Genomic DNA, 22025 nt, shown 5'->3' with positions numbered 1-22025 from the left:
AAACAGGAGAAAATATGAAAGTGGTGGGAGAGGGTAATAAATATTTAGGAATCATATTCCATATTGGAAATTGCCAAGTAAGTCGCCTGTACATTTGCAGCATACAGCTGTCCCTTTTCTTCAATTTGATACATTTCTGTTCTTCCTCACTAGTGACACTAATTTGTTTAGGTATTGTCGTAATAATTTCTAGCAGCTGTTGTCACATTAATAAACTACATCAGATAACTAAAAATGTCAACAAGCTACTTCAGTTAAATTAAACATCTTAAAAGTTATCTGTTGGAATGAGTAAATTGGTGACTGAAATACAATAATAACTTTCTTAAGTCATGCACACTGCTTTACTTATAAAAAAATTAGAATTGTTAACAGTCACACTAAACTTTAACAAATAAAACCTCACAAGCAAAATGGACCCAATCCAAAGACCTAATAGTATGCATCTGTACTGTCTGTCATTCAACAGATGCCGCTTCAATTTTCTATTGACTCCTGGGACCTCTAGGACTTTATTGTAGGAGCAGAAAAATCTACTGGGAAAGCAATTGTTTTAAAAAAAAGATGTAGGTAGACTGCTTAATTAAGTAAAAGTGTCTGAATAATTTACGCATTCGCTACTGTGCCAAAGGCTCATTACAATACAAATTTAAATGTATTTTCAATAAATACATAGGAAATCAAAATAAATATGCACAGTTACATACAAGCATACTCTGTGTAGTAATGTTAAGTGATATATAGGCATAGATGTTATATAGCAAGGATGTACTCTATATATAATATTTGTATGTATTATACAGTTATTTGACTTGTTAAGTTGTTACTCATGCAACTAAGAGTTACTAGTCTCATGCTCTGAAAATATTTACAACACAATTTTACATTCAGACAAAAATAAAATAAATAATATATAATAATATCATAGATTGTCACACAGCTCACTTTTTATGGAGGAATAAGCAAACAACTCAACTGACATGAATATGCCTAACATTATGGGAAAAAAATCTATTTATATTATATATGAATACCAACATGCATGCATGTATATTAAAGTGATATTTAAACCCACAATCAAGAAGCACAATGCCATAATACTGTCCTTTTCCCTTTTACTTAGTACAGTTTTTGACATCAGCATTAGTATCTGTATTTGCACTGTGGAATATGTAAGTAAATATCAGACCATCGTCTAATGGCATATTTTTTCATTATTAGTCAATAGAGACTACATCAGAGGTAATACAGCACTTAAAATGCCACAGAAAGAACCACAAGATGCCTTGATAGATCACGTTTCAGCTCACATGTAAGCATTCTCTCATTCTTTTTCTTCCTTTTTTTTTCCCTTTTTTATTCTTTTTTTTGTTTGAAAATTTGTCTAGTTAGTTGCTTTACACTTTTAAGCCTAAACTTTTGGCACATCCTTTTAACTGAAAATATGTTTACCTTTCAAAAGTGTTCTACCCACAATTTAAATTTACAAAAAGCAATTCATTTAGCCGTTTTTTCCCAAATAATTCCATTTTGACAGTTTTTTTTTCAAGCCTACTGTAGATTCTTTGACAAAAAAGCAATTACTTTGAATAAGGAGGCTTTCCAAATTATTTTGGACTGCTTTGCATACTTAACTAGCATTAGTTAAAGAAAACTACCTCAGTTAGAAGAATGTGAACACAACAGCTCCGATTCTCTAACTCTGAAAGCATGTAAAACAAAAAAAAAATATAACAATTTAATATTAAAGGATGAGTCATATAGTCAAAAGTTAACTGTCAGAAGCAATGATAATATATATCGCCACTCATTGCATTACTTTCTTCCACAGTCTTCTCAAGCATATCTGATTGCTTCAGAAAATAAACATAGCATTCACTCAGGCTCATCCCTTAAACACAGAGACGCTTTTTCCTCTTTTCATACTTAACTTGCAAAGTCCTCTACATCTTTCCTTTTTCCTGCATGAGATACTGGAATGCTCTGGCCACAAGGTTAAGAAAGATTCCCCCCATTTATCACAACCTGCCAAGCACAACAGGGTCACAATCCAAGCCAGAAATCTACCACTTAACTAATCCAGTTTCATCACAAGCAAGAAACTTCAAAGATTTCTGGCCACAGGCAAAAATTAGTTCTTATTTGCTTTAAAACTCAAGTATCAATCAAGTTAAACTGTGCTTCAGCGAAGCTAACATTTTGAAAGATCTGAAATATATATACATTTGCTTCCTAGTCCTGACTCTAATTGAATGCAGAGGTTACCTGGTTAATCGAGAAAACTAATCTGTTACTTTTTCAAAACAAATCAAGTGCAAAAAAAGACTAAAAAATATTTTTAAAACGTTAACTTTTTTTTTCATTTGATCCAAAAACAAATGTTCATATATCAAACACATATGTGCACACATGTACATATACAACATAAAAATAAATTACCATTCTTTAGAGGAATCTTTACAATTATTCTTGCATTCTAAATGTTTTTATTGCTAGATATATCAAATTACAAGCTCTCATTTCAAGACTAAGAATGCAATTTATAGATACTCCTAAAGTGTCCTAATTTGGTGACTCAGATAAGAAGTTTTCATATGGCCAAAGAGATATGTATTTTAACTTGTATATTTATTATGCAGAGTTTCAAGTTAATTTCAGCTTAAAAAATAAACCCTCTGAATTCCACTGTGTTTGGATTTTGGCTAATATAGAACCTATGAATTAAACCAATATTTTTTTTAATAATTCACCCTATCCCTTTTTGGGAAAAAAGGGATTTCACATTAAGCTTTATCAAAATCATGATGATGAGTCAAGACATGAACTTATAATTTTCTTACAAATTATTATGTATTCCATCAAACTGTCAAATTAAACTATTCTTAAATGTTACATTAAGTGAGAAAAAATATAAAACATAGTTGTTATACATAAAGATCAAATATTCTAGCAAGGTACTATGGGAACATGCGAGTTTTGTTGTTGTTGTAGCCAACAACATTTTGGTAGTAGTTCAAAACAAAGCTAAAATAAAAAACTATGTTCTATACACAATGTGCATATATTTTAATACATAAACATTTAATACATAAACAGTGTAGTCATGCTGTCATTTACTATTTTATTTAAAAATACAGAAACAGAATATTATGATACAGCTGCAATATCAAATAACTAGCATTTATTAGCTATATTTAAAAATCTAAGTTGAAAACACATATTAAATAATACCAACTATTTCAGCTACCAATTTCAAGTACTCTGAAAGTGTATTCTAACACTAAGAAAATTTACATATACTTATTTGCAGAAAAAGCAGCAGAAAAAAGAAGGAACTTGCTTTATTAACATAAAAATAAGATATAGTTCAGAATTACACTGCTTTCGTTTTAACTCACTCCATTTGACACTATGCTAGGATAACTTACGAAATCTCACTCAATATATGTTTAAGAATTCATTTGTATTTTGTATTTCTTTAGCAGCTGCATTACGTTCTCTATATACACATACAATTTCCACAAAGTTATATTTTAGATCAGCTGTTGGACATAATCTACATTGTACAGCAGTGATGTCACTTAATTTATTAATCCATTTAATGTGGGATAGTAAGTATTTTAATAAATTCAAACAAAATCATTCTTGGCTTTAAAGAAAGCTTCTTCGGAAGATACTTTGGCAAAATGAATAATTTTAAGCAAAGAATTTGGAGTGCTATGTTGTATGTATATTTTTATGGGTTGTGTATGTGTGTGTGTGTGTGTGTGTGTGTGTACACATTTAGTATTTTAATTTAGTTTAATTTAGAAGGTAAAAATCTCAGTGACAAGAAGGGGGTGAGGCAGCTAAAAGTTATTCAACTGAAATGTATTTCAGAAAATAGTGAGCAATCTAAGAAAAGAAACATGTAATTGGATACTGCTGCTTGCTGTTCACCAGACCCTAGAAACTAAATTGAAGAACTTATTGGCTGTAATAATTTATCATACCTTTCTTCAAAACAGGTTCCCTAAACAAAACAGCTCCCTGTAGCAGTAAATCAGATGGACAGAACTAGGTTGGTTTTTGCCCCTGAACTTTGTTTCCTTTACTAGGATAATAAAACAGTACTCCTACAGCAACCCCCTTCTCAGTTCCCTTGAATGAAACAGACATTTAAGAAGCAGTAATCATTATGCCAACTCACATCATGGCCCCTAAAAGCAGCAGAGCAGCAGCTTTGCTGTACTCGCTTACAACTTTGACTCAAAGGTAAAAAAAAAATACATTTGGACACAATGTAGAGCAACATACTAAGTAGGGACCTATTTAAAACAGTAGTGTTTTACAGTCTGTAGCCAGTCATGTGCAAGAAAGTATTTACATAATTGCAAAGCATATAAAAAGTTCTGAAAGTTTTCACCAACCAAAAATGAGAATCAAATGTAAACTCCACACTTCCCTCAAATGACAATTTAGGGAAGTTAAATGCTACCTTTTCTTCCAAAGACTAGCATTTATACTTTAATACAGTTCCTAAACAGATATCAAATCAAGGAAGACTCTTATTTATTTATTTAATGCCAACAAAAATGATTTTTTCCATTTGGCAACTAATTAATTTTATGGCCGAGGCTCTGAAAAATGATAATTGCACATCTAAACACCTGTCACAATATTTTAGCCATGAAGTGTCTCTTCTATAAAACAGTCATTTGTTTCAAACTATGTTGAAATTTTATAAAGTATGAAACATAACATTAGTAACTAGTAAAGACTAGTAACATTATATTATATTAGGAAACATTTATTTCCTAGAGAACTGAAAAATAATCTTATATGAAAATGAGATATAGTTATTTGGAGAGAGTACAAAAAGTAAATATTTGGAGGAATTCATAGATCTTACCTACCTACCCAACTGCTAAACTCAGTCATTAGCACCCAATGTGTTCTTCCAGTAGTTTAAAACAACAAAACCACAGTTCAGAATTACAGAAAAGAAAATACCTCCTTTTCAGAATGAAATCTGATTCTGCAACTGGCACCCACTTGTTTTCCTCAATTTATCAGTAAACGGCAGCATATCAATATCTCAAGTTAAAAAGCATCACAAGCTTACCTCATTTGCCTCTGAAAGCTGAAATGAATTCCCCAACTGTGTAAATTCACTCTCCAGAAACAGATACTAGCGTTATGTTTAGCGCCAATTAAATTCCACTGTACAGCATTTAAGGTGTGCCGCCAGGGTTTTAGGACCAGAAAGCTGTGTGCCAGTCAACAGTATTGTTTGAAATTCAGGAACTGCTAAGGACACTTTGTGTTCTTCCTTGAACTGTCACTGTGCCTCACTCCCTCCAGTTATTTAAGTTAACTAAGAAGAGATCTGGATAGTAAACAAGCTTGGCTCTGACCAATGGCTTTCCACACCCTTCTGTTTATAGTAAGATGACTTGCATTCAGAGGTCACCCCCATCAACAGCTCCTGTCTTTCAGTGGGTATCTAATGTGCTGCATTTATCCCAAGGCTCTTTTAATGAAACCACCTTCCCAGTCCCTGCTCGCCTGCTGTCACTGTGACACATCTGCTCTTTATTGTATGAAATTCTTTATAGTCTCCAAATGCTAAGCGATTTAGATTTTTTTTAAGGCTGTCATGTTTACCTTTGATTACACCAAAACATCTTGAAAGGTTATAAAAGCTTTATGGTAGGCCACGAAAAGGAAGTTTGCCAAGAAAATATTCATCTCATAAATAAAAGAAATTCAAATGCAAGGAGGATGAATTCCATTGTTTCATCTGGATTTAAACGCTTTTCAAAAACTCTCCTCCTACGACTAATGCATGCATCTGTACTGGATAATATTTACTTGAATATGTTAACATGTTGGAAACAAGAGATGAGGAGTATCCTCAAGGTCTGCTCTAAAATGACAGAGCCAAGAAAAATAAAGGTCAAGAGCCAGGACCTCAGCACAAACACCAAGTCTATTCCACTCATACAGAATATACAAAATTGACTGCACTTTAAGAATTATGAAAATACAACAGAGTAACTATCAGTAGTTTTTGTGTCTTAAGTACACAATGAACAGGAACTTGGTTGCTACTGCTTTGAGCTCCATTTAGTATTTTCCCCCTATAGTTTTATTATCGTTGTCTGCTTTACACTTCCTCATGAACACAAAGACAGAAGCAGAGACTATTCGCAGTCTGCGCTTTACAGACATTTAGTATATTACAAGTTTCATGTTGCAACTGACATGTCTAAACAAGCTGTTTTTTTAAAACATAAGCAAGAATGCTATATGCAAGCTCTTCATTGGTGACTCAAAAGTATCATCTAAATTTTCTTTTGGACTCATTTCTGATTTCTACATTATGTGTTTTTACCTACTGCGCTACCCCAAAATTCAGTACTTCTTTATGCAGACACTTGAAACTGAAGATGGCACTCTCTCCCCACATGAACATAAACAGGCTCACTGCTCAGAAATAGTCTTTGAGTGAAAGTTACACCTGCAGCACATTTTCGGCACCAGTTTTTGTCACCACTACAACATTTAAATGACAGATAGCAGCTTGGCTCTTTTAAAGCTAATAAAACATGATTGATGAACCAGGCTAGAAAGCTATGTCAGTTCAGATTAGGATATTTGTGCCATCATTTGACAGGTCCAACACTTTATTATTAGAAAGGATTGCCAGGATTGTAGGGGTCACTAATAAATACTTAGATCCAGAGACACATATATTTTTTTGGTACTTAAAATGCCTAATGAGAGTTTCTTGGGAATATAATTTGGATTTTTAGACAACTAAGTGTATTTAAGAACACAGATCATTTCTCTAAACAGGTGCTTGTCAGCAGTGATTATCTCAAGTACTAAACACTCAAGTAATTCTCATTTTACTGTATTATGTGGCATAATAAAGGCCCGCCCCTATGACAATGAAAACTCACCAAAGCATACATAAATTTTGGGGGAAAGCATAATCAGCTTTCCAGTATTGTTGTAGACATTGGTATTAGACCGATCCCTGTTCTTAACTGCTATAACAACCAAAGTGTCAGATGCGGAAGTTTAAGCATTAGCAAGTACATAGGACTTATTTCATTTTTAAAACTAAAAATAAAGAAAAAACTACCACAGAAAATTAGTTGAAAATGTAGACCAACATCCTCAAAAAATGCAGGAACACTTTGCTTTAAGAGTCAAGCATTTTACACAGGGCTTGCCATGGGACAGAATTCACCCCTGTTATCACACACGGAGCCACAGCGCAATTACTTGCGTAAGCTACAACACATGTCTCGTTAACAATCATGCCACAGCCTCCTGCACGCATGCATATGGTGGTTTCTGTCAGTGGTTCAGAATAGTGGCAGACACAGTGGCTGCACCAAGTCCCAGACCCGAAGCTTCCCTGCATACTGTCACTTATTGTGCCACTACAGTGCAGTGAAGAAGTAAAGTGTCATTCCTTTACAACTGAAACAAGGTGAGTCCATTGTTTTTAAGGCCTTGAATGCTGGAGGGAAGATTTGACATAATAGAATTTTAAAGGGTTTTTTTTATTATTATTTTCTAAGCCAATGAGCCAATCACAGATAAAGTTATAATAATTCATAATCTCCTATAAAGTTCTTCTCCCAGAATATATTCCAATGAGGGCACTAGTAAGAACAAAGTTTTCTTTTGTATATGATTAAAAAAAACCAGTATCCCAAAGTCCACCTGAGGAGTGAATTTAAATACCTGAAAACTCAAAACGATAAAAGAAACTAAATTCTAACAATGCATAAAAAACCCTTTTCTTTTATATGACAGGCTTAGGCCAGGTATAGACATTACACTTCTACTAGTAAAAGCAATTGAAAACTGGTCTATAACTGTAACAGAACAGAAGTTCAGCACTCAGAGACTGGTTTAAAAATGGCTGAACCTGGTCAAAGATTTGTCCCCTCCAACGAAGGGTGAATGTATGTTCTATTCACTACTGATCTCAACTACACCATTTACAGAACCAGTATAACTTAGGTTGATTCCACCTCGGAATTTTTGAATGTCTGTACCTAGCTTTAGAGTTCCTCCCTCTCCCTCAATTACAGCAAGAAAAAGAGAGAGAGAAAGAGAGAGAAACAAGTCATTTTAGATAGGCACAAATCATCCTCTTGCCACTGTGAAAAAAGTATAGAATATTAAATTATTTTGATTCTCAACCTGCTTTGTTTGGTTTAGGGTGATTGTAACTCAGATTTGACAAGAAAAGGGAAGAAAATTAAAAGAAATCAAGACAGTATCCTTCACAATGTACATTAGATCATAGCACTACATAAGACAATATGGCTAAGTACAGACATTATATATAAATGGGTATAAGTGATCAGAAGCTGGTCTAAACCTGTAACAGAACAGAAGTTTAGTGCACGTTGACCAGTTTCAAAATGGTAGAAACCAGTCTAAGATAGATCTGGATGGATGTAATATCAGATTTAATCAGTTTATGTTAAATCAGTCTATTGAACTCCTGTACCAGATAAGTAACAGTCAGCTATTATATCCATGGCTCTGAAAAGTATCAAATGGGAGATGGAGCAAGAAAGTTATTTCTTTTTGAGAGAGTAAATGAAAACACTTTAATGTTCTTAGCACTAGGAGACCAATATAAGGTAGAAATAGGGTGACTACATGGGAGAATGGGAAATCCAGGACACCCCCCTCTCCTTGCCCCACAAGTCAGTGGCACTGCTGCAGGCAGAGACAGGGATAGGGCAGTGTGGTGTACTGCAGGTAGGCAGGCACCATGACACTCTGCACTGCTCCATCTCTCCACTGGACTGCACCCCACACTCCTGTGTTTCTGGGACACTCATTTAAATTCTCACCAGTCAGCCAGGAGCAGCCTTGAGTATCTGGGACTGTCCCAGGTAAACTGAGATGCATAGTCATGATAGGCATGGGCCACATTCTAGGCTTGCAAACATGTGCATTTCACATTAAGGAGTAAGAGGATAGAATCTGAGCATTCTTCTTTCAAGCTTAAGCACAGGAAGCAAAGTTTGAAATATGTCTGAACAAAAGAAATGGCAGAATCAAGCTCAGTTATTTCATCGTGAAGTTTGCAACAACAAGGGAAACTCTGCTACTGAAATATACTACACAAAGGCCGCGTCTACATGAGATGCTAGTGTACAGTAGTGGTGGGGGGCACTAACCGTAACACAACACTACTGTGTACTAGTAATGAGCTTTGACACAGTAGCTCATTGCTACTGTGCAGTAGCATCAGAAAAAGCTGCAGGAATGCTACTGTGCAGTAATGCCAGTTACTGCACAGTCTCATTTAGTACTTGCACAGGACTTGTGCAAGTACTAAATGACTTCAAAGTAAAAACTGCATAGCCTGCCACTTGTATAGATGCAGCCAATGTGTAGCAAATTAATATTTTGCATTATTATTTTTAAATGCCATCCAAGAGCTGTAAACTGACCAGAATAGTTCACAGAAGTAAAGGAGCACTTGACAAGGATTGAAGAAAGGAAATCTGAACCAGTCAACATTTTCATAAACTGAAATAAAGCACACTGTGAAACAAATCCTTTGGTACACTTTCATTATGCATTCACAGTAGCCTTGAAGGTGTCAGATCAAAAGAACAAGCACAGGGACAGGGAGGTCCTTGATTTTTTTTTTAAACCAAAGGCCTTTTCACACTCTGGTAGAATAAATGGGCCTTAAAGAAACTCAAAAGTTATTTTATAAAATATTTACAATCTCTTCATGGATCCCCATGGTGAGGCCAAAGCAGAGCAAAAGGGGGCACCAGTGAAACTGAGAATCAGACCCTGAAGCTTGCTCTAACCCAAATTGATGAGTTTCTAACCTGATTTATAAGCTATTGCTAGAAGATCTAATGGAATAAATAGATTTTTAAATGTGAATATTTCTTTTCCTTGAAGGACTAGAAAATTTAAGGGCAAAAATCCCCTGAAAAATCTTGAGATGTTTGCTCTTGAGATTCTTTCCAGTTATGAAAACTCAAAGAAGCAAGGCCTACAAACCCAACTGGTCTTCATAATCCTTGGAAAATTGTGCTGCTCTCAAGACTTCCCCATGATTACATCCTGATCACACTTTACCAAACATGAGTTAATTAAATCAACAGAGATCACTACAGATAGAATTATGCATATATTATGTATACACCAATAGCTCCTACAAACTCCTGCATATATTTGCTTGGATTTCCTTGCAAGCGCAGCAGATCTCAGTTACTTCCCACCACCATGCTTCTCTATAATTCTAACTGAATTGTGATCCCATTCAGGAATTACAGAGGGGGGATTGCCAGATCTGGGAAAAAGAGATCGCAAATCAGCAGTCAGTGCTCACTCCTTCCAAGCTCTTTATCACCACAAGGATACTCTTTTGCCTTAGAAACTTTCACAGTTCACCTGGTTCTTACAAATGAGATTTCCAAAAGCACTTGTAAAGACTGAGGACTTTCAGTCCACATGATTTTTAATAGTCTTCAGTGGACTTTCACTAAGTGTACTTTGTGGTTATTTATTCAAGGCAAATCAATGATGAAATGCAATCAAAATACTGAAAACCCCCAGCATTTTAAAATCATGAATTATATACCCCAGAATCACAAAATTGGCTCTAAAAATCATGCGATTATAAATATTAATAGCTGTAAGGACTTTTTATTAACTTTCTAAATAATTTCTGAATTTGTCCCCTTTCTCCAATTTGCGCCTTTGCTACCATGAGGACTAAAAAATATAATGTTTAAAAATATAATTGCATAACTAATGGGTTGGGACTTTAAGAAAAAAATAACAAGTATCATAATATTTGTGAAAAAAGTCAGAGTTGGTATCACTGCAGTGTTCTTCACCTTGACAAACTGAAATGAATACAAATTACTGTTTTTGCATTCATGTCAATGAAATCACAATATTCTTCAGAACATGCAAATTTACATTAGCTATCCAGATTGCATTTTGTAATGAATTGCTGTCATTTCACCTAAGCTTATGCTACTGACATTAATCCTGATTAATCATACCTGAAATAAGTGTCAAGTTTCAAGAACTTGTTTTATGAAAACGGATTGCTTCTTCTAAAGAAAATAAGTTAAGAATTTTATAACTCAGATTTAGAGACAGTCAAGATAAAGATACAGAAAAAATATACAATGCTAAACCACAAAAAAATTATTACGTGTTTATATTACCGTAGTGTCCTAAACCTTGAGTCAAAATCAGGACACCCTTCTACTAAATGGAAGCATGATCTCAGTACTGAAGAGTTCAAAATCTTTTTCTTCTATGTAGTTCATTTAGCACAATACTTCTGCAATATAGTCTAGGAGTTTTCTTTCTTAAAATGTCCCATGAAGTAAAGAGAAGTCCAATATAATCATATTCAGTCTCATCCATGGGGTTAGATTCACCTACTGAGCCACCAGTCTTTATTGCCGCCACTTCCTGGGTCTCCCTTCCAGTAATGCCCAATTCTGACTCATGAAATTTTACGATAAAAATCATAGTATGATTTTTTGTGGCTGCTGATGTCACTTTAACTGAACCACCTAAAAAGAAAAATTCTCTTATCCACAAGTAAGAATTGAAACAGACTTTAAACAATGTAATTAACCGAGGAGAATTTTAATTTTCAAAAAACAAAAACAAAAAAATAGTGGGGTGGAAGCTGAGGGAAGAGGAGAGTAAGCTTTTAAGAGCTTTTGACTTCACGGTTTCTTGTGTACAGTCTGAAGTCTTAATCATTTTAATCATACATTGTCCAAAATAAACTTTAATAAAAGCAGGATGTTAGATCTTGTGTCACAGATGTGTTCTTTTTTGAGCATGTTAAAATCTCTCCACATAAACCATTTCCTCAGGTGCATATATTATTCTTTATATCTTGTGCCCTTCAGTCTTTATAGGGTTGTTTTGATTGATTATACTCCGTTATCATATTCCTCCAAAGATAAATATATTCAAACTTGATCATATTGTCAGAAAACTCATAACCTCAAAGAGTTACCATTGTAATTTTGTGGAACAATACACTGCATGCCTCATATGTAACACAGTTTCATGGTATCTTTCCTTGATGTGCTAAACTTAATTTAATTTTAGTTATGCCAGCAACCTCCAATATAACAATTAAAATGCCTAACAGGAGCATGGAATATGCCAAGTCAGGAATCCACTAGAAACCTTCTAATTCTCTGCTATTTTGGCAAAAAATGTGCAAGAGGCCAATAAGGAACTGATCAGAGGCAATGGCCATAAGTACAACATGAGTCAGAGCCAGAGTTCTCTAACTTATACTACCAGGCAATGATACCAAAAGGACAGTAATGCAGCAAGGAGAACTGAGAGTGCTCAGATGCGCTCTGTCCCCATTCCTAGCCAGACTGCTCATACTTCTGACATACCCTCAAGAGCTGGACAGTGCAGGACCAACTCATCCAGCCTTACATCATCAATGAGCTCTCAACTCCATCCAGCCAAGGAATTCTCAGCTGGCCAAATTCAAGCTTCTTTGTCTTGCCTGAAAAGTGCAAAGGCGCCAGCTAGGGGAAAGAACTCTTTGAAATAAGGTTTTAATTTCTTCAGTGGCATTTAATTTGCATTTTTAGAGAGAGGTGAATTCATAATCCAGACAGCTTCAACTCGCATTGGCTGAGATGGCCAACTAGCTTCTTTCAGCTTTTCATATAGATTCCTCTACAGTGGAACTTATCTTTAGTGACCACCCCAAGGGACTAACCAAAACCAGTTTCTTAAGTTATTTAAGACAGACTTGCAAATGGGACTCAATATGTTAAATTCATTTAATGATTCTGTTCTAGAGTTTACTTTAAAATGGCCTCCTGTACAGATTTAATTATTTTTTTTTTTAGATATTTTTCTTTTTTCATGTGAAGTTTCATTTCCAAAATACATGTACAGCAGGTTTAATGGGCCTTGTTTTTGAATGCAAGGTTTCAGATCAGTATAATTTATACCTTTATAAAAATAACTAAAATATAGAAATATGAAAGAAACATGAAATGATAGGGGGTTGTACAGTAATTCCCTTAAACAAACCTAAAGAAAAAGCTATGCCTCTAAATGGCTTATCCTTAGCCTACTTTACCACTGAAGCCGAGAGTTAGCATTGTATAAAAGTATTGCATTGGAGCCTTAACTAAAAGTAAATGCCATGCCTCATTCACACAGTACAGTACAGTGAAAAAAAAATTGGCTCCTCCATGGCCAGTGGTGGGCACTTGAGAAAGATACCCTTTTTCTCTAGCTTAGCTGGGTCAGTTAACTGGTCCTTGATTGGAAACAGCTTCATGTCTGAATAGCCTTTTTCTTGTTTCTGATTTTTTATGCTGTGATGTAGCGGCATACAGTGAAACCTTCTCATAAAATGTCTTTAACATTAGGGAAAAGGAGAAGTTAATAGACCACTGCTTTTTCATAAAGGGATATTTTTACAGCTCTTTCCACAGAATTATATTTATGTTTGAAGTTACCCATCCGTTAACAGATAAATCATATAATAAAACAGTTAGTGCTGAGAGCTTAAACTAAATATTGATCTCAATCATTTTTGAAGTTATTTTAAGTGACATGAGTAGGTAGCAAAAATCAAAAGCTATCACAAAGTTATTAATAACATTGCAATTGTGGGACAAGTTCTATATATATTTTAAGCTTGATAAAAGTCTTATAGTGAAATTTTGGTCCTTGGAGATGTAGTTCACCAGTTTTTCTTCTTACTGCTTACGTTTTAACATTCTTTCTTAATCCTCATGAAATCTTTCTACTCAGTCCATGATGCTTCAAAAATGAGAATGTATCAAGCACTGTACTGCTTAAATGCATTTCTCCAAATAGAATAGTCTTCATCAAAAGACTTGTGTGGAAGTTTCAGGGTTTTTTTCTTTGTTTATGTTGGCAGCTTTACCAGTGGGAATTACAAAGAATTTTACAGCCTGGCAAAGAGAGGAAGTGACATCTCTATATCCCTAAATTATCCAGCTTTCAGCGACTTGCTACTTTTCCTGCCGTGTGACACTGCATTCCTTTATTATTTTTTTCTAGCGACAACCTAATGCTCAGCTAAAATATAATCCTCCCTCTTTTTAACTTTATAAAGGGCAACCTCTGATTTAAAGCTACTGTATTTTGGTTTATAACTAAGTTAAAAATCCTCTGCAAGACACAAAGCACTCAGGGGCACATTCTGTTCTCTGTTACTCTCGTGCAAGCTCATTAATTTCATTTCAGATGCACAGGCATAATCAAGAGCAGAATGTGGGTCTTGGCTCCCATGAATGGCCTTACTAAGAGGGTATTGTACTAAATGCTCCACTTTCTGAACTCTGTGGGTAAGAAGTCAAAATGGCAAAGACTTTCAAATGATTAAAAAAGCATAATGTTATTTCTCTATATTACCTATGTACAAGAATCTTATAGCACTTTGCATTCTACTTTAAAATTAACTATGGAGCATAATGCTATTAAAATCCACTTCTGAATATTTTACCCTTGATTACAGTAGTGTTAATTCAGTAAATTACATTATTGTTAACGCCTAATATGCCAGCAAAATTTGACCCTTACTGCATATTTTACATAGTATTTCTATGTATAAAAAAAAAAAAGTTTGGGTACAATGAGCCAAATTCATCTCTCGTTTATGCTGGTGCATAAACGACGTTTTTTTGGGTACAAAAAAAGTTACACTGAAGTCATATAAGGCTACTGTCCATGAGGTTACACTGCTGTAACTGAGAGCAGAATTTGGACCTGGATACGGATTTCAACATCACCCAACTAAAAAATATAGTGTTTCAGAGGTTTTACCACAACTTCAAAGGTGGATCATCTTACAAGCCACTAGTGCCGGAGAGCAAACATTCTCCATCATCATAACCAATTTCTCAGCATCAGCACAAGCACAGGGGATTATGATTTAGTTTAAATAAGGACTAAGCTCTACTCCTGAATACATTTTGTGGAAATTTTAGAAAAAGAAACGAGTTTTTATTTTTGTTTTTTTTTAAAAAGCTATTTAGATTTATAGACTATAAAGAAGGGAAAAAATCATAAATCATAACAGTTCATAAAATAATTCAAAAGTTCTAATCAGGCAGTGTATAACTTTTTACTGCTTATAGCTACTGTCTGTAATAAAGTATTTCAAAATGAGAAATAAAAAAACAGCAATTCTTTTAAAAATCTATAAAATGGTTTTAGCCTATATGTATAGCTATCATGATAACGTTTCCCTCTATGTGCTTTCTGTTCAGCAGCACAACTTACATTACAGTTCTAATCATGGTTCTCAAAGGAAGTTTATTCTAAGGCTTGTTAATCAATCAGTGAAGTTTTGCAATATTAGGAATAAAATGTAGACCTGTTTTTGTGTGAAAGCAAGAGAAGTTTAGATACACACAAAATGAAAGAATTAAGAGGGAAGCCTAGTTACTTTTGCAGGTGAACAAAGTTTCTGTCCAAGCTGGAAACTAACTGCCAAGCCCTAATGGAATACAGACAAAAAACATTAATGGTATTTCCTTGTAGTAAGCCAAAAGATTTTTCTCAGCTTTGAAGGTAGTATTTTGATACTGGTCATTGGTCATACAAAATGAGTACAGATATTCTCTCTCTCTTTCTCCCCATTTCTCACATATGCACAACTATCTATCTACATTCTTTAGAACCTCTTTGTAAGAAAAACATTGCAGATCCTTATTTTAATCTGGACATTTTGATAGTAAAAATATATACAAATAAGTATATATACAATAATTTATGCAAAGACTTATGTATGTATCTAATTTTTCACATGTGAATAGTCATAACAACTTTAATGGGATTATTCACACTCCATAAAGTTATGTGTGTAAGTTACCATGGGAATGGGGTTTGAAACACTATTGTAGGTTTTTTCCTCATATTTCCAAAGAATAATATTTTATTTATGAAAATTCACAAAATGATATTGTTCTCAGAGCAAGAGAGTAACACGTGGTGATGTATTGTTAAAGATAAACTCTTTACTTTTCACATAAAAAGCTAGCAATCTATAAAATGCACTCCAATGCTGCTGAAAAAACAGAAAAATTAAAATACTGGTCCATTTTAATGTAAACTTTCTAGTGCATATATATACAATCCAAATGTTTTCAGTTATTAGGCCTGAACAATAACACCAAGCCCAAACTTCACTGTTTGGACCTTTCTAACTTTCACTTTAATTTCACTGCTCTGGTGCAGTAAAATTCCTAAAGAAGAAAAACCTGAAAAGGCAGGGGAGAGAAAGAAGGTATGAAGATAAATAAATTCCTTATATGTCATTTCAAGAAAAACAAAGGAACATAAACAAGAGTCTCGGAAAGTGTTTGGAAATATTACTGAATAGCTGAGATATTCTAAGATACCTGGATAAAGAGGGAAAAGGTGCAGGGTACTGTTACTAACTTAAATCAACAGTAAAGCAATACTATGTTATCTTTTACCATAGGTCAAATCTTAACTCACATGAAGTATATGAGTAACTATGGGGCACCAGAATCACACATGAATTGGCTACATAACAACCAAAATTGAGCCTGTTTTGGTCCCGGTGTACATAGGCTGGGAAAGGAGCTACCTAGGTTCTCATGAAAGAAGTGTACTAAATCATATGGGGCGCATGTACAATCTGCCAGGCCCTCTGCACACATTGAGCTAATCTGGAGCAACCCCAGGATGGCAGGCCTCCTGTGCCCCCAGGTCCTCACCAGCTGGGGCTGCTCCAATCCAGCAATATTCACCAAAATTTATTCATTTACCTTAATTTCACATGTAGATGTGCCTGTGGAGTTGTTACCTCTCAAACCAGCTAGCTATAGATCCTACTCACTATCTCTCTAGATCTCTCTCTTTCTCTGTGCTAACCATTAGAAACTTTCCAAGGAGGTGCTAGGGGAGAAAAGGGAGCCTTGACTTGGTCTCAAAAGTGTGTTTGGAAAAATTAAACATATACCATTGTAGAGTTTGACTGTGAGGGAGTAGGTGGGTTGAAAGTGTCAATGGAGAGTTCTCCCTCTTCTTGCATCAACATCTATTCTTTGCTTCAATGACTGAAAACTGCCCACTCAGTTTGTAAGGTATCAATAGGAGATCACTGATTTCAGCCTACCTGGATGACCAATTAGAAATTGGCATAGTGGTGCAGCTCTTTGGTCTGTAGTAGAGTGATCTATTTGTGAAAGTAGCCAGTTCCAGAAGCTCAGAAATAAAGCACAGTTTCTAATGAAACAATTTGCATATACAGGAAATGTCACTTTATCCCCATCAGCCAGTAGCTTGGTCATGCCTGATGTATGTATGTCTACACTTCATTGAAAAAAAGACATTTAATCCTAGCTAATATTACTGTAGATGTTTTCATTATCCATGGCCAGTTCTTTTTCCTACCAAGATTTTGGCCTTGGTGACATCTACTGGCAAGGGATTCTAAAAATTAATTACACACTGATAGAAAAGTATTTCCTTTTATCACTTTGAGATATGCCACTTCTCAAGATTATCAAATGATGCCTAGTTCTTTCATTATGATGTTTATAATTCTACTGTAACCACTTGTATTTACCTGTTTTCTAAACTAAAAAATCCCACTGTAATGTAATGCCTATATCACTTTTTAATTCCATCTTTGAATTTTCTCTGAATGTTAATCCCAGCACAGATTTTGTGCAAAACTGTATACATTAAATTATGAAATCTATACTCAGTGCATACAGTATAGGTGAAAATTAGGTTTCACTCTCCATCTCGATCATGTTTTCAAGAGATGAAGACTTCTGTCTTGTAGCTAATTATTGTAAAGGCACTGAGACGTTTAAAGTTCATGTTTGTTCATGAATTAAGAGAAATATAAACTTTTAGTTCCTTTGGTAAGTTTTGCAAGACAAAGAAAAAGGAAGTGGATTTCTAGAGTCATTTTGAAAAAAAAAGAGGATTGAAATGAATCAGGTTTCCTTTAAGACTAACACAGAAGCATATGGAAATGGGAATGTTTGAAAGGACAAGTAGAATAATTTGTGACATAGCAAGTACTGTAGAAATAGGAACATTCCCATTGTTTTCGGAAAGCAGGTGTACGTGTATAGTGACTCTGATCATCTGGAAACTGATGTCTGTCATCTGACACACTAAGAAAAATGATAATTATTCATAGGTTAAACTATCAGGTTTTCAAGAATTTTCTGAGAAAGTTTTGTAGATTTACCACTACTATTTTAATGATGAATAAAAGATTGATACAGGCTGCTTTATGCTATGCGAATGTTTTTCAAACTTACGAGGTACAGATACAAGGATAAATGTTCTTTTATTTCTACACACACCATGAAAGCATTATGCAAGAACTCTCAGGTTCTAGAAGCTCAGGGAACTGGTCTGAAAGATCAAGCCAATTCTCCTAAAGTTAGAGAGCTTTTTAAAAAAAGAAATAATTCAGTTTGTTGGTAATTTAAAACTGAGAATTAAAATACCAAGAACTGGAGGTAAAAGCAGTTAATAAACTAGCTGTTTTATAATCTGTGAAGATTTCAGGGTTTGTCCACAAATAAAGAGCCTGCTCTGGATTGGCCCTGTGAATGCTTTCATTTTAAGTTTCAGTGCAACTACAAGATTTATATCGTGCTCCAGGAGGTGGATCCAAATAGATGGAGTTATGCACCAAGGATCAGTACAAATTGAAAGTTAGAGGCCTCCATAGGACAATTCATAATGTTTCAATGTTGAGTCAGGAGGCAACTAGAAATTAATTTAAGTATAATTTAAACCCACATTTACCACCCCCTAAAATAGAGCCACAGTTGTAAAGTAGTTAGGCTGAAATGTTGTCCACTCCTCCATGGAAGTTCAGCCCCTGGGCAGAAAAGTACATGAACCAAGGGCCCAGAAGGAGAACAAGCAAGAGGAAGCCTGCCTCTGTTGCCCAATGATGAGGCGGGGGCGCTTTCTCAGAAGGGTTTCCTGGGTTCTGGTCCCCACTCTTGGGACAATTTAGCCATTCGACTTTAATTTGATTAAAAAAAAAAAACCCTGCAGGCAGCAACTGGAAACTAAGACTCCTTTTGCCACCCTCCATCCCCCCTTGAGCTACAGTGTCATGCTCCCTCTTGCTAGTTTTCCTCCTAGCCCCCTTAGTTTCACATTCTGGTTAGGTTTCCCTACCGGAGCATGCCCTACCCAGACTATTCTACAGCTTAATAGTCAAAGTCTTTGTCCAGGGAACTGGTGAATAGCATTCATGTCTCCTGCTTAGTAAGCACTCTAATCATTAGGGTTAGATACCGATATTGAAGAAAGAGTGAGGTAGAATCAATCTAAGCACCATAGGTTTAGACTGGTAGCAAACAGAACACACATTTGCCCTTTGTTGGAGGTGGAGGGGAGAGGAGGGAGCAAATCTGAAACTAGGTTCTGCCATTTTTAAACCAGTCTATGGGTGCCAAACTTCTGTTCTGTTACAGGTATAGATCAGTTTCCAATCATTTATAGAAGTCTGTGCCTGGCCCAGGTAATACAAAACGTGAGCAGCAGCATTGCTACCAGCTGTATATTTGAGTGCCAACAGTTGCATGTTATACTGAGCTTGAAACTGTTGGCATGAGGGAGGCATGCTTAGAGCATACTGGACAAACTTGGTTTTATCTAGTAAGTAGTGTTTAAGGCACCATCCCAATTCTATTGTGGATCAAAATGAAACTGAAGTAGGACAGAGATACCTAGCTGCACAGGCTGGAATGCTTTTCCATGTACTCAGAAGCCTAAGTTTAAGCACCTTGGATCTTTTCAGGCCAAAATTTAGGTGTTGAATGAATTTAGGCACCCAAGAGGTTTACAACCACCAGAATAAGATTATTCTGGATTGCTTTAGGGGAATTAGGTGCCTAATTCTACATTAGTCTGAGAAAGTCCCCTTGTTTACTGATTTGATCTTGGTTCTATATCTTGTACATTTTTGAGAAAAAAACTTGTCCCAATTTAAATGACTGAAAATTGGAGGTTTCATGCCTATTAATTACACTGCTACACTGAAAAGAAAGACTATGAGGTATTATGACTAATTCCTTTTTCTGACTTAAGGGAGAAGGGAGTAAGGTTGCTGACAGTGACTGGAAAAGAAGAATATTTGAAAATACTCCAATTAAGCTGGAATTGCCCAAACCTAAGGGCATTTGTACACATGATCTTGGGGGGGAAGGGGGGAGTGTTTTAATTAGAGTAGCTATGACAGCTACTTTAATTAAAAGCACCTGGAGAGTCTCATGTATCAGTTTCCCCATGCTTCAGAATGGTGGTGGAGCCACTTGATATAAAGCTCATACAATGAGCTTTAGTTATAGCGCCCCACCACCATTTTGAAGCATGAGGACACTGGCACATGAGACCTGGAGGCTGGCTGAAGCACAGTAATTACCACGCTCCAGCAGACTCAATCAACTGAATTTTCTCCAGTGCACTGTAATTACAGCGTATTGGAGCAGCCTCCAGGCTTATGTACAGGAACCCTAAATTTCCTAAAGCTGAGAGTCAACTAAGACAATCATTGTCAAATGTTTCCTAAGCAACTCCCAACTGGCTTCTCAACTTCAAATGAATTAGTCCCGAAGTAGAAAAAAAAATTCTCAGTACCCTCTACCAAAATTGAAATTAAAAGTTACTAGGACAAAAACTTTCCAACATAATATAAACTGAAAAATACTTCTTCATGTGCTCAGATGCCTAAGTTTAGGTACCTTTGGATCTTTTCAGGCCAAAATGTAGGCAGGAACTGCTACCAAATAACCAATTTTGAGATTTTATCCTACATCTCACTTGCACACAGTTTTGACAGTTATTGAGATAGCTGATGTGTTTATACATGCCCCCAGCTGCAGAGTTGTTACTGCACAGTCATTTAGTATTTGCTTTACTGCATGATCCTGGTGGCACACGGGTTGTTTCTGACCCTACTGAGCAGTAGCACTGGTGTCAGGGTTTGTGCCTGCTGATGCTACATAGCCATAGCAATGAGCTATGTCGTTGTAGCTTGTCATTACAGTAACATAACATCTTGTGTAGACGCGCTCACTAATTAAGCAACCTACTCCAGGGGAGTCTCTAAATACAGGCCTTTTTGGAGGTTGCTTGAAACTTCTTCTGGGATAATTTTGAAAATTATTGTTGAGGTGGAAAGTAGACTGGTTACATACAAAAAAATATTCTGTGAGGATGACTATGATAATAACTATAAGAATTCTCATTTTCTTAAAAGGTTTAGAATAGCCTCTTGATAAATAGGGACTAATTTTTTAACATTCTGAAGGAATGTGGCCAAACCCTGAGTTTTGTTTCATCTGAATGGAATTTTTTAATTTAAATTAGATTATTTTAATATATTTTTTCTTTAAAAATATTTAAAATTATGTTTGAAATTATGACTATCTTTAAGGCATAAATCTACTATAATGTCTTCAAACCATTTGAACAAATAAAAATAATATTTATCAATAAATCCTAAAAATTGAATGAGTTAATGGATGCTGTTTTGTTAAATATACACAGAATGAATCGAAAATACATTTAAGTTATAACTGTTGTATTGCAGTAGCTTTAATTGCTTATATTGCTATTTTTATAATGAATTAATTAGCCATTAAGATTAACTTTATCTTGTTATGATTTACTTTTCATAACATTTTAATCAGTCATTACTGTTCTGGAATTAACCATCTATTCTAAATTTCCTATTGCTTAGTATAAATACATTTGACCTATTGGTATCATTGTTTTAGAACTTAAATTTAGTATAAGAAAGACGGTTATACAAGGTCTGTGATATGACTGACATGCTTGAAAAGTGGTAATGAAAGAATGAATGATGTATGTGACAATGTGAAGGAAGACAGTCCTATCGCAGCAAGTGAAAATAGCCTTCTGTGGTTTAACAGTTAAAGGTTGCAGCAACGTTGAGTCAG

General features: G+C 35.2%; 1 protein-coding gene across 26 annotated transcripts in view; it reads right to left on the bottom strand.

Moving 5' to 3' along the window:
- The window catches only part of EYA4 (EYA transcriptional coactivator and phosphatase 4), a 246727-nt gene that overhangs the window by 138561 nt on the left and 86141 nt on the right, over window positions 1–22025 (bottom strand). Inside the window, exon 1 of one of the 26 annotated variants that reach the window (XM_090039520.1) lies at window positions 5105–5352. The exons of 24 other annotated variants lie outside the window; for them this stretch is intronic. The gene's annotated coding sequence lies outside the window, so the exon portion shown is untranslated. Of the gene's footprint in view, window positions 1–5104; window positions 5353–22025 lie in introns of those variants that run through there. One more of the 26 variants, XM_090039512.1, reaches the window with a different exon arrangement.

The sequence above is a fragment of the Crocodylus siamensis genome, chromosome 1, assembly GCF_052110815.1.
Source record: "Crocodylus siamensis isolate JL-2025a chromosome 1, ASM5211081v1, whole genome shotgun sequence".
Taxonomy (NCBI): Eukaryota; Metazoa; Chordata; order Crocodylia; family Crocodylidae; genus Crocodylus; species Crocodylus siamensis.
The sequence above is the reverse complement of the archived record's forward strand: the minus strand, read 5'-3'. Positions and strand labels throughout refer to the sequence as shown.